The following is a 12473-nucleotide window of genomic DNA, read 5'->3' on the forward strand; positions in this document are numbered from 1 at the left end:
TACTGAAATAATTGCTCTTATCCAGTAAAACTTCTATAAAGTACAGTATAACATTCAACATACATATACACACACTCATACCTGGATATAAAGAACTTGTCGTGTTCCAAGTTGACATTATTATACAGAATAATTATGTAGTAACTCACACAAACAAACAGGCGGATGAATGAAGCAGCCAATCACCTGTCCCAATAGCAGAGCCAGGCTTTCAATATTACGTTTAAAAAAAATAAAAAAAATTAAGATAACAAACGAGCCATTTACAGCTGTATATTAGCCTTACGTACTTTTACACATCTAAATTGCATCCCTCCTCTTTGTGTTAATTTTGTGCATCTGTCTATATTATGACTAGCCAACAATAAAAAAAATGCCATCCTTCGACAGCAAAGGGTTAATTATGTCATTTGGCTACACAATCTATTCTTACAACCCTGCAATATTCCAGTAATATATTGACCTTGGAACTAGTTTCACTGCAACTCTCAAAAGTTGAATTATTTGCTTTGCTCTGATTAATGATTAATTAATGTCTTCAGCTCTTACTAGCTAATGCAAGCTCTAAGGCTTTGGGAGAGATAAAACCTCTTTCGCTAATTAGCCCTGAAACCCAATTAAAAGATCCATTGTAGAGAGGACTTGGAGCAATTTCAGAATTTGTTTAGTTTACTGTACGAGGTGCTTAAAGGTTTCACTTCCAAACCAGGCAGTGTTTTTTTCATGCGATATTTGCGCACTTGAGACTGTAACACTGGTTTGTTTAATAGCAAGTCCAGGTCACATACACAGATTCATTTCAACAAAGCTGGACATCCCTCATGCTTTAGCCCAAGACTCCAAAGCCACTGCCTTCTAACAAATCCATTATACTGTCTCTGAGCCAGAAGCATTTGGCTCAGTGCCTCTACAATTAGTCACTAGCAATTACGAGTGCTCTCTTCTCTTGCAGAATCTTCATTTAATTTACATTAAAAGCGACTTCTCATCAACATATAAATAACCCTCATTTTATTCCCTATTTTCCTTTGAGATCTTTAACATATGTTTGGGGTGCACTAAAACATGTTCTCCTCATTTTCATTCAGGTTATTACAGTTTTTCTTTCACTTCTGGCAGCCGATTGATCATAATTTGCTGAAAATAACCAGAAGTCGGGAGCTAGAAAACCGTTTTCAAGCTGCAATATGTGAAACTGTGACAGAATATTGTCCGATAATAAATACCTGTCTACAGCTTAGCCACAAAATGTTATCAATAGTTAATTAAACAGTAGATATGAACTATAATTCACTTTGTCTAAAGGCGATTGCACATGCTGCGATTCTGTAGGCCAATTATATTGCATTAAACCTAATTTGCATCAAATTGCAGTGTATATAGGCTCAAAATGACAAGAGATACTGTTCAGCATCTGAGTGGGACCTTTCAGATGTTTAATCAGGACTACAGGGAAAATGCAGTGGGCCATAATCTGTGTGTGTGGCCATCTTCCAATTTAGCATTCTAGCAACTTAATTACGAAAATTTGTACTGTGCATTCCCACAAGAGACCTAATGCATACGCGCACATGCTTCCATATGACTGGAGATGCGCCAATATGGAGGGAAGGGGTTTTCTATTCTAGGCAGGGGCCGCCAGGGGGCCGGGGTGTCCCCCGGTAGACCCGACCCCGATAGCTCCTCCTCTTTGTTGGTGGGGAGAGCAGGTAACTTAAAAAAAAAAAATGAAAAAAAGAAATAAGAATACTCACGTGACCGCGGTGCCCTCCTCTCTGCTCCGTTCGCATTGAATGTCGGGCGTGGATTCATCAAGCCAGACATTCAGTGAGAAGCGGCGTGGAGAGGAGTCGGCAAGAAGACAGAAGAGAAGAAAGAGGCCGATAGAAAAGGTAAGTGAAGGAACGGAAGCAAGGGGGAGCAAAGGCAGCATAGCAGAGAGTGAATGGGGGGAGCAAAGGCAGCATGGCAGAGAGTGAAAGGGCGGAGCAAAGGCAGCATGGCAGAGAGTGAAAGGGCGGAGCAAAGGCAGCATGGCAGAGAGTGAAAGGGCGGAGCAAAGGCAGCATGGCAGAGAGTGAAAGGGGGGGCAAAGGCAGCATGGCAGAGAGTGTGAAGGGGGGGGCAAAGGCAGCATGGCAGAGAGTGTGAAGGGGGGGCAAAGGCAGCATGGCAGAGAGTGTGAAGGGGGGGGCAAAGGCAGCATGGCAGAGAGTGTGAAGGGGGGGCAAAGGCAGCATGGCAGAGAGTGTGAAGGGGGGGGCAAAGGCAGAATGGCAGAGAGTGTGAAGGGGGGGCAAAGGCAGCATGGCAGAGAGTGTGAAGGGGGGGGGCCAAAGGCAGCATGGCAGAGAGTGTGAAGGGGGGGGCCAAAGGCAGCATGGCAGAGAGTGTGAAGGGGGGGCCAAAGGCAGCATGGCAGAGAGTGTGAAGGGGGGGGGGGCAAAGGCAGCATGGCAGAGTGTGAAGGGGGGGCAAAGGCAGCATGGCAGAGTGTGTGAAGGGGGGCCAAAGGCAGCATGGCAGAGAGTGTGAAGGGGGCCAAAGGCAGCATGTAGGGTGTAGTGTGATCATAAGTAGGCACAGCATGGTGATGAAGGGGCACAGTAATGTGTGTGTGATGGCACAGCGGGCTTGTGGCAATGTAATGCGTTTGTGGTAGGTGGTGGCTAACTAATGGGTGCTATTTTGTTTGTGGGGTGATGGTGGGGCAATTTAATTTTACAGTGGGGACTATTAATTTAAGAGAGGTGGTTTGGGGGCTATTAATTGAATGTGCGGGCCCGAGTTTGAGGAGCATGAGGTCTATTTTTTAAATGTCAATATGAATTATTTAATGGCAGCAACGGTTGCTGGAAATAGGTATATTTATTATACGTAAATGATATTAATTCATTGCTGGGGCTGTCTGGAGGGAAGGAAATATGTCTGTTTCTTAAATGGGCATATTATTGCTTTAATGTTGGGGCTGGAGGAAGGCCTAAGTATTAATTGTGGGTCCTATTTATTTAACACCGGGACTTGTTGGAATTCTCTAAATGTACCCATTTTTTCCCCAAATAGGGCCCCCAACATTCCAGGATCCAGACAAGCCGCAACTAAAGAAACCAGCAGCAACAGATGGTAAAAGTGACAAGAACAGGTAGGACGGTCTGTCAAATGTTCTGAGTCTAGTGGGACAATCCAGATTTTTTGTAACTGCTCTGCCCAATCTAAGGGGCAGGTCAAGACTGTGTACTCTTTATATACACACACTACATTATTTATACACTATGGTGTTGGCTGTCCTTCGTGGGCTGACCACTCCCCCTCTAGTGGCTGGGCTCGCCTCTATGATGGCTGGCCACACCCCCTCTGGTGGGCCCCTAGCGTTGCAGTCCCCCGGTGGGCCCTTAATGTCCCAGTCTGACACTAGGCAGAGCTCAGCAAGGTGTGGTCATGCAAATGCAACTGCGGCAGACCAACACAGAGAGGCATATACACCTGTCAGGAGCCGTATCTTTTACATGTGCTAGAGGACAGGTATAAATACACACTGATGATGACCCAGTCACCAGCTAACCACTTCTGATTGGCCGATTGCAAATTCAGCTCTGACACTGATAGGTGCTTTCTACATGGATCATCCATATATTATAGGATTTCGTTGGCGTATTTTTTTTTTTTTCTTTTTCTTAGTTTTCACTTTCACTTGCCTAACAGTGAATGAGCCATGGAAAGTATGTGACACGAAAGTCACAGAAGATTTGCATTGTCTAGGTCTTCAGGACATTATTCTATCCTCATCATTTTAACTATCAAACTGCTCCTTCAGTGTTTCTTAGAATCCACCTCTTCAGTCATTTGGAGTACAAAAAGACTCTGTCCTAGGCCCCGTGTCCTAGGCCCTGTGCTCTTCTCTATCTGTACCACTTCTCTTGGCAAATGAATAAACAAGCTCTTTACTACCAGGCAAGAGAAGCGACTTACAATCTCTACACAACAATAAGCCCTACTCATCGAGATCCCTGCCTAGGTGTCCTCCTTGGTTCAGAATGGTCCTTTGCTTCCCACATCCAATCTGTCTCCAAATCCTATTACAAGTATCAAAGAAACATCTCCAGAACAAACACATACCACACATGGTACTGCAAAAACGTTAATGCACCAATAATCTCCTGCATTGACTACTGTAATTCCCTTCTTACTGGTCGTCACCCATACAATCCATTTTGAATGCAGCAACTAGACTAATTTTTCTTTATTTATGTTAGTCTAATACTGCTCCACTGTCGTCCCTACATTGGTTGGGATTGACTCAAATATATAATCCTTCTACTAATATACAAGGCCATTGATAAAACTGCACCAAGATAAACTCTTCACTTGCATCAATATATATCCTAACTCGATCCCTCCATTGTGCCCAAGATCTGCAAACCTTCATCCTCGCTCTTTACTTTCTACCATTCCCGTTACAGGACCTTATTCTGCCCAGTACCCATGTTGTACATGAGTGGATTCCACAACCACCTGAAATCTACAAGCAAGTTATAAAGTTACCATACCACCTCCTTAACCTTCCGAGACTATTCTACACAGTTCTCTCAATACATTTATTCTCTTTCCATACACAAACAACTATTTGCTTAAATTGTGAAGAGCTGCTTTGTGCGATTGTGCTATATAAATGTTAAGTAATAACTATTACTAAAATGTTTTAAACTGTGGTCTCCGATTATATTCTTATATTATTCAACACACTTTTTAATGAGATCAAACATGTGACTGCGTACAGAACATAGGAATGCCTCCTAATTCATCCATCACTGGCCTAAAAACGTCCAACAATGTAAAAAGAATGTTTACACCCAGCTCAGAACCAGAATTTCATGCAGAACGGAGAGATTAAGCAGCCCATAAGGACTGTGGTCCTATAAATCTCTAAATGGAATTATAGAACAGGCTGCAGAAATGACGCAGATTAGAGCTCTGAAGGAAGAGATGTGGATTTTGGCTACTGCAGAATAAAGCTAAAAAAGTCCTAAGGCAAAACACAAAAGTAGATTATGTTGGGTTTTACAGTGGTTAAAGCAATCCATTGCACATAGCAAAGTAAACAACCCAGCTGAGAACACACACACAGGGATAAACTTGTATCTGGTCGCTGTGGGGAAAGGGGCACAGATTGGCAAAGATAACTTTTGCATAATTTGCTGTATTGGCAGCAGAGGAACACAGAAGATACCAAACGATACAGATCAACAACGCGTCTGAAATGCTGGAAAAGCAGGATTAAAGATATATGGTATAAAAACATGTTTAGCAAGTATGGCAATATTAATGACCAAATCATGCCCAGAGAACACAGAGACCTGGAATCAGAAAGGTCTAATAATTTGTGAGGATTGACGACTCCCCAACACACAAGTAAAATGCACAGGGCCCTCATATGGTTACCATTTAACAATTTCATCTGAACTTGTAACCTCTCTCTACTTCCTATTAGGATACCCAATAAAACAATGCACTTCCTATCCAGCCCAGAGTGACATCACTCACTAAGGAGTAATTAATGGGAAAACTTCAGACCCAGCTGGCAGGAAACCCTATAAGCCACAAGAAATATGCAATATAACCCAGGCGTAGATAACCTGTAGCATAGCAAGCTGCATTTATTGTAATAGACCATAAACCCCACTAAGCGGAACAGAATGTTTAATGTAGTTAGCAGGTGGAATGCAACAGGTTGAAGCTCCTAATCCCCTTTCATTTTAATATTATATTTATAACTAATTACAATTCTGAGTAAAACAGTTATGCTGTGTAAAAATCTCCAGCTCTCCATACTACCAGTTTAACAGTGCTAGTAAATGAAAAGCATCTGTAATAAGCATGGCTTGCCCCTCTTTGCCCAACCAGCTAACATGCTTGAAATTGTAGCCGCGCATGATCTAGAGAGAAACAGTTGTCGGGGTGATTATTGGTAATACCTCCTAAACAGTACATTCCATCAGCACCTGTTGTATTTAGGATTTCTATCAACTCTGTTTCAATGCAAACATAGCAACACTGTGGCACGTGTGTAAATGTGTACCGAAACAACGGAAAACTTCACAATTAAGACTTAAAAAATAAAATCTGATTCTTCCCCTTCAGCTAATGCTTTCTTCTTTCTTTCACAGTTTATATCTACACATTGTCTGTGTTTCAGTCCTGTTGTATGCAATAAAGTTATATTCTTTTATTTTTAAAGCTCCGACATATGACGAGGCACTGTACGGTGAGGGGATCGGGACACAAATGACATACAATGGTATGAAACAGAAGGTAAAGATGTCCCGGTTCCAATGAGCTTACAATCTAAGAGGCGTGGGACACGATACATAAAGTAGCGGAACAACCATAGTAGCAACTGGTGGGGAAAATATGTGTAGCCACTATAAAGCAGCGGTATTATCATCAACTGCCAATAATAAAGCAGTCATTGGCGACTTGCATTTATATGCAGCTACTGGTGGTGTGTTGGAAAGAGGAAACACAGTGGAAGGCAGAAGCAGCATGAGACATGAACCAGTCACTGTAGAAGTCTTATAACAGCCAACTGCTGGTGACCATAACTGTCCTTTACAACTTATCTTAACGGAACCTCCTCCCTCTGCCAATCCTAGCGATGGCCCCTGCTTCTGTGCGGCAGAGTCAGGAACTTGACTCAATATTTGGTGGCAGTTGCTGCCACAAGAGGGGCAGTGGAGATCACCAATGAAGGAACAGAGATGGCAACGCCAGCTAAACTCACAGGAGCCAGCAGCTGACATGTTACTCCGTAGATCTTCTAAACAACCCTGTCCTTGGTGTGATGACACTCCCTGGCGTTACCATGTGATCTCTTACTGCCTTCACAATTGGTACCACTAACTGGCATCCACAGTAACTGGTAACTGGAGCGGAAAATGAAGGAGAGGCAGAGGGAGAGGCAGAGGGAGAGGGAGAGGCAGAGGGAGAGGCAGAGGGAGAGGCAGAGGGAGAGGCAGAGGGAGAGGCAGAGGCAGAGGGAGAGGCAGAGGGAGAGGGAGAGGCAGAGGGAGAGGCAGAGGGAGAGGCAGAGGGAGAGGGAGAGGCAGAGGGAGAGGCAGAGGCGGCAGAACGGAGAGGCAAAGGGAGAGGCGGCAGAACAGAGAGGCAGAGGGAGAGTGGGCAGAACGGAGAGGCAGAGGGAGAGTGGGCAGAACAGAGAGGCAGAGGGAGAGTGGGCAGAACAGAGAGGCAGAGGGAGAGTGGGCAGAACAGAGAGGCAGAGGGAGAGTGGGCAGAACAGAGAGGCAGAGGGAGAGTGGGCAGAACAGAGAGGCAGAGGGAGAGTGGGCAGAACAGAGAGGCAGAGGGAGAGTGGGCAGAACAGAGAGGCAGAGGGAGAGTGGGCAGAACAGAGAGGCAGAGGGAGAGTGGGCAGAACAGAGAGGCAGAGGGAGAGTGGGCAGAACAGAGAGGCAGAGGGAGAGTGGGCAGAACAGAGAGGCAGAGGGAGAGTGGGCAGAAGCAGAGAGGCAGAGGGAGAGTGGGCAGAAGCAGAGAGGCAGAGGGAGAGTGGGCAGAAGCAGAGAGGCAGAGGGAGAGTGGGCAGAAGCAGAGAGGCAGAGGGAGAGTGGGCAGAAGCAGAGAGGCAGAGGGAGAGTGGGCAGAAGCAGAGAGGCAGAGGGAGAGTGGGCAGAAGCAGAGAGGCAGAGGGAGAGTGGGCAGAAGCAGAGAGGCAGAGGGAGAGTGGGCAGAAGCAGAGAGGCAGAGGGAGAGTGGGCAGAAGCAGAGAGGCAGAGGGAGAGTGGGCAGAAGCAGAGAGGCAGAGGGAGAGTGGGCAGAAGCAGAGGGGCAGAGGGAGAGTGGGCAGAAGCAGAGGGAGAGGCAGAAGCAGAGGGAGAGGCAGAAGCAGAGGGAGAGGCAGAAGCAGAGGGAGAGGCAGAAGCAGAGGGAGAGGCAGAAGCAGAGGGAGAGGCAGAAGCAGAGGGAGAGGCAGAAGCAGAGGGAGAGGCAGAAGCAGAGGGAGAGGCAGAGGCAGAGGGAGAGGCAGAGGCAGAGGGAGAGGCAGAGGCAGAGGGAGAGGCAGAGGGAGAGGGAGAGGCAGAGGGAGAGGGAGAGGGAGAGGGAGAGGGAGAGGGAGAGGGAGAGGGAGAGGCAGAGGCAGAGGCAGAGGCAGAGGCAGAGGCAGAGGCAGAGGGAGAGGGAGAGGCAGAGGGAGAGGGAGAGGCAGAGGGAGAGGCAGAGGGAGAGAGAGAGGAGGCAGAACGGAGAGGGAAAGGGAAAGAGAAGGGGGTGGGATAGGGATGTCTGAACGAAGCTTGAATTTAAAGTAATTAGAGAGAAAATACATATGTTAAATAGACAATTTTTCGCATACATTTTATAATCCAAGATGGTATTAAGTAACAAAACTTTCAGTTCTCTACTTACTGAACTTGTGAGTCTTGTGATCAGTACTGAGTAATAAAATGCAAAAGATGTAGAAACCTAAAGAGCAGCTTACTGATGTGTAAGCTACAGTCTGAAGTGATTTTTTTTAATTGGATATATATATATATTGCACATGCAAACCAAGGGGGATTTCCTAGTGCCTGGAAACCCCCCTATGTCCTGACTATATGGACAGTTGGGAGGTATGTCTCGCTTCACACAGCTCTGCTTGAAGAGGGAGAGCTATGTGCCCCTAACAGTAGTGCACGAAGCATTGCCCGTGTATATGATGGGGATAAGAGTTGGAGAGCAGCCAAGTACTGTCTAAAATTATAGCTATGCCCCCCATGCATGCTGGTCACGCCCACTGGTGGTGTGGTGTGTAAACCCTCCTCTACAAATCCTGCATTTGCCCCTGTATTGTTTCAATAAATCACAAAATACCTGCCTGTGAAGCACTTGGAGACACTCTTTATAAGAGGGCTTCCTGACACCATGAACAGTCCTAAGAGAGACTTGGTGTGGCCCTTATGTGATGCCACTGCTCCTTACATCCCTGACACAAAGCTTCCTTAGCCGTGGCCTGTAATAACGCTAATTGTTACCTGCTAGTTCAGATCTCCAAGCTGAAAAACAGTACATCCTATATGACTGAAGAGGATTTACATAAGTTCTACTTTTACACAAAGCTTTTATTAGCTCTAGGAAACTAGCACGTGCCTGGGAGTCTCCTTATGTGACAGGACGTTCCTTTTCTTTAGATTATGCTTTTCACATGCTACAGATTTTGATCTTTAAAGTGAGAAATATTAGTTTAAAAGTCCACCCTAAACACTTCACATGACATGACAACATGATATACCTTAAAAACAACAAAAGAAGAAACAAGCAATGAAATTTGCTAAGAGAAAAAAAAACAAAATAATCCTTTTTCTTTCAATTCCCCATAAGAAATGGCACATACACTCAATGTATTTATAAAGGGAGGGGAGTGAATAAAGAACAAGCTTAATGTCCAAATCCACTAGATTTTCTATGAACGATACATAAATCAATCACTGGGGTGTGCAGTCACATACAACCATGCTCCAGCCAGGGTGCCATCCTTATTCACACAAACAGCACTCTCATACCCTATAAGGAAAGTGAAAATCCAGGAGTGGTTTATTAGCAAGTCACCGGTCCTACAGTGGACAGCGTGCAGACATATTCTATATCCAAATAAAGTTAACAAGAAACCAATAATGTATATTAGCTGATACCCATTCAGTGTAACCATATACAGGGCCTTTGCCTCAAGTCACATGATCACCGGGCAGCATCGTTCTCTTGACAAAGGTCCACTACAGGACCGAAACGTCGATGTACAAGCAAAGCACACATGGCTTTCACTTTCTTCATTAGACCCGAGAGTACCGTATGTATACATGTGTGCGCTCGTTGCAGAAATTAGCAGTACAGATTATAGATTACACCACCAAGTGATGCTATGGCCCCCACAGAGCCCTGATCTAAACATCAGAGAGTCTGTCTGGGATTACATTAAGATACAGATGAATTTGAGCAAGCCTACATCCACAGAAGATCTGTGGTTAGTTCTCCGAGATGTTTGCAACAACCTCCCTGCTCAAAAACTGTGTGCAAGTGTACCTAGAAGAACTGACGCATTGATGATGTTTGAAGGCAAAGGGTGGTCACACCAAATATTGATTTGATTTAGATTTCTCTACTGTTCATTCACTTTGCATTTTGTTAATTGATAAAAATAAAACTATTAACACTTCCATATTTGAAAGCATTCTTACTTTGCAGCATTTTTTCCACACCTGCCTTAAACTTTTGCACAGTACTGTATGCGATTCCAGGGCAAAGTTCACTTTGCTGGATCCCTCTACACTGTGCAAAAAAAGGGGAAACCGTATCCCAAATAGAAGATTGCGCCAAATTTTCTCAAGAGAGAAGCAGAGGACAAGGGAGTGGAATTTGAGACATCAGAACTCCATTATGGAACTTGATCTAGGATCACGTGGGAACATCGCTGCAAAACCTTTGCGGCACCTTATAAATAGATAATACAAATAACTGTCTGGATTAGTGTTATTAAAAACATGACATTTTCTTTATAACCTGACCAAGGGTATCTTAGAATTACAGTCACCGGGGCAGATTCAATTCTAAATAACATCAGAATTGCCGCATAGTGTCTCGTGGCCTTTCCGAGACACTATGCGGCAATTCTTTTTTAGTGAAAGTACAGCTCACTTTTGCTTGTGCCCCATAGAGGTGCAAGCAAAAGAAAGCATTACTTTTTACCGTATAAACACTAATAAAGCGCGGCCGCCAATTGAATCTGCCCCACTGCGACTCTTAAGGAGAGAGACTACTCTCTGGCTTTCTAGGACAGTACGGGACTAACATATGAGCTCTAGTGCAACTATCAAGGCTCCATTGTCAAGTAAGCAGGTGTAATAGCAGCCCACCCCCCAATGGGCCCAAGGCACATGCCCTTTGTCCCTTTATCAATCAATGGACGCAAAGCCTGCTCTAATTCACTGGTGGATGTGTCCAAACGTTGTTTTATTTTTGTACTCTCGATTTAGAACAAACCAGAAAACTGTGGAAATAAGCACAACAGAAGTACACCCGTGACTAATGCCCTCTCGCGAGCGGATTGCGGGGAACTAAAAAGCAAGCCAAGATTTTCCTCCATATTATCGATATACATGCAAGTATGTATTTCCTGGACAATATGTATAGAAAACCAAAACTAATTTACCCAACAGAATGTAATGTAACTGTCAAACTAAGCAAGACAAGATTTTTTTTTTTTTTTAACATGCCAAATGAAAACCTCAAACTTCCATAGTTGGCCCAATACATCCTGAAAATCTGTAGAATGTAATAGTTTGTGTACAGAGGGGCTTCCTGCCAAACCTGCAAACAATTATTTTTAATGGCATAATCCCTCACCTGTCACATAAGAAAAAATAGTTAGCAGAGATACCATGTGCCAATTATAATCAAGATGCCCTAAAGAGAAAGGGGGGGGGGGGGTGGGGATCAAGTTCCTATACAGCAGTCATTGGTAGCTACAATACATGTTAACAAATTGCTGGGGGTTCAAAAGTGTGCAATTCTCAGCTTTGCACACTGCATATTACATGACTCAAAATTACTTAGCAGTTGTAAATAAAATTCTGTCCTGGTTTTATAGGTGTAACTGCACAGCATCCTTGTTTGATGTCCTTCCCCTGCTCCTTTTTTTTTATTTTTTTATTATGTCATTTAAATTTAAATAATCTCAGTGACGGAGGTGTAGAAGCGTAACTGTGTAAAAGTTGTTGTGTGCACAAACTGCGCTGTGACTGCGGGACCAATAGGACACCGGTGGCGGAGAGCATGCTTTCTGGTCAGCGGGATCACAACCCCTGCCCAGACATTTTTTGGCTGGTTAGCACTTTTTAAACCAGCACAATCAGCCATGCCGGAAGAGCCCCAGGAAACAGTGCTTCAGTACGCATTTCCTAGGGGAAGGAAACGTGTGCGACATTTAAGAGACAAGGGGATGGTGGGTTGGTAAAGCTTATTGGGCAATTGAAACACCCCTCTAAGAGTCTCACCACAAACCCTATGTCAATAGTCACACCCCATCCATTGCTTTGGGTGGAGGGGTGACAATGGATATCAAGGAGGGGATAGTTTGCAAAGTATGGCCAGGCCTGACAATCTTTGTACAGCAAGCAAAACATTTCGCTGCCCTGCCGCTGACTTTCGAATGCTATAAAATACAAAGTAATGAAAAAAAATTAATTTACAGAAGTGGTAACCAACATGACCAACTCAGGCAAGACAATACAGGAACGTGCAGCCGCGCTTTGTGTAGTTTTACAGCAGTCACATTAGTAATAAATATAATACTATTGTAATTACCTACATCAAGAAGGATGATGGCAGAGGAAAGTAAGTTCTATGGAATGGTAACCAGGGTATGAGCAGCTGAACAACTCTCTGGGTATTTATATAGGTGTCTATTTGAAACCACAACTGGG

At 44.4% G+C, this 12473-nt stretch overlaps 1 protein-coding gene across 3 annotated transcripts in view; it reads right to left on the reverse strand.

Moving 5' to 3' along the window:
* Nucleotides 1-12473, reverse strand: part of NCOA2 (nuclear receptor coactivator 2) — a 155916-nt gene that overhangs the window by 112500 nt on the left and 30943 nt on the right. The window lies entirely within an intron of this gene.

The sequence above is a fragment of the Mixophyes fleayi genome, chromosome 5 (genome assembly GCF_038048845.1).
Source record: "Mixophyes fleayi isolate aMixFle1 chromosome 5, aMixFle1.hap1, whole genome shotgun sequence".
Lineage (NCBI taxonomy): Eukaryota > Metazoa > Chordata > Amphibia > Anura > Limnodynastidae > Mixophyes > Mixophyes fleayi.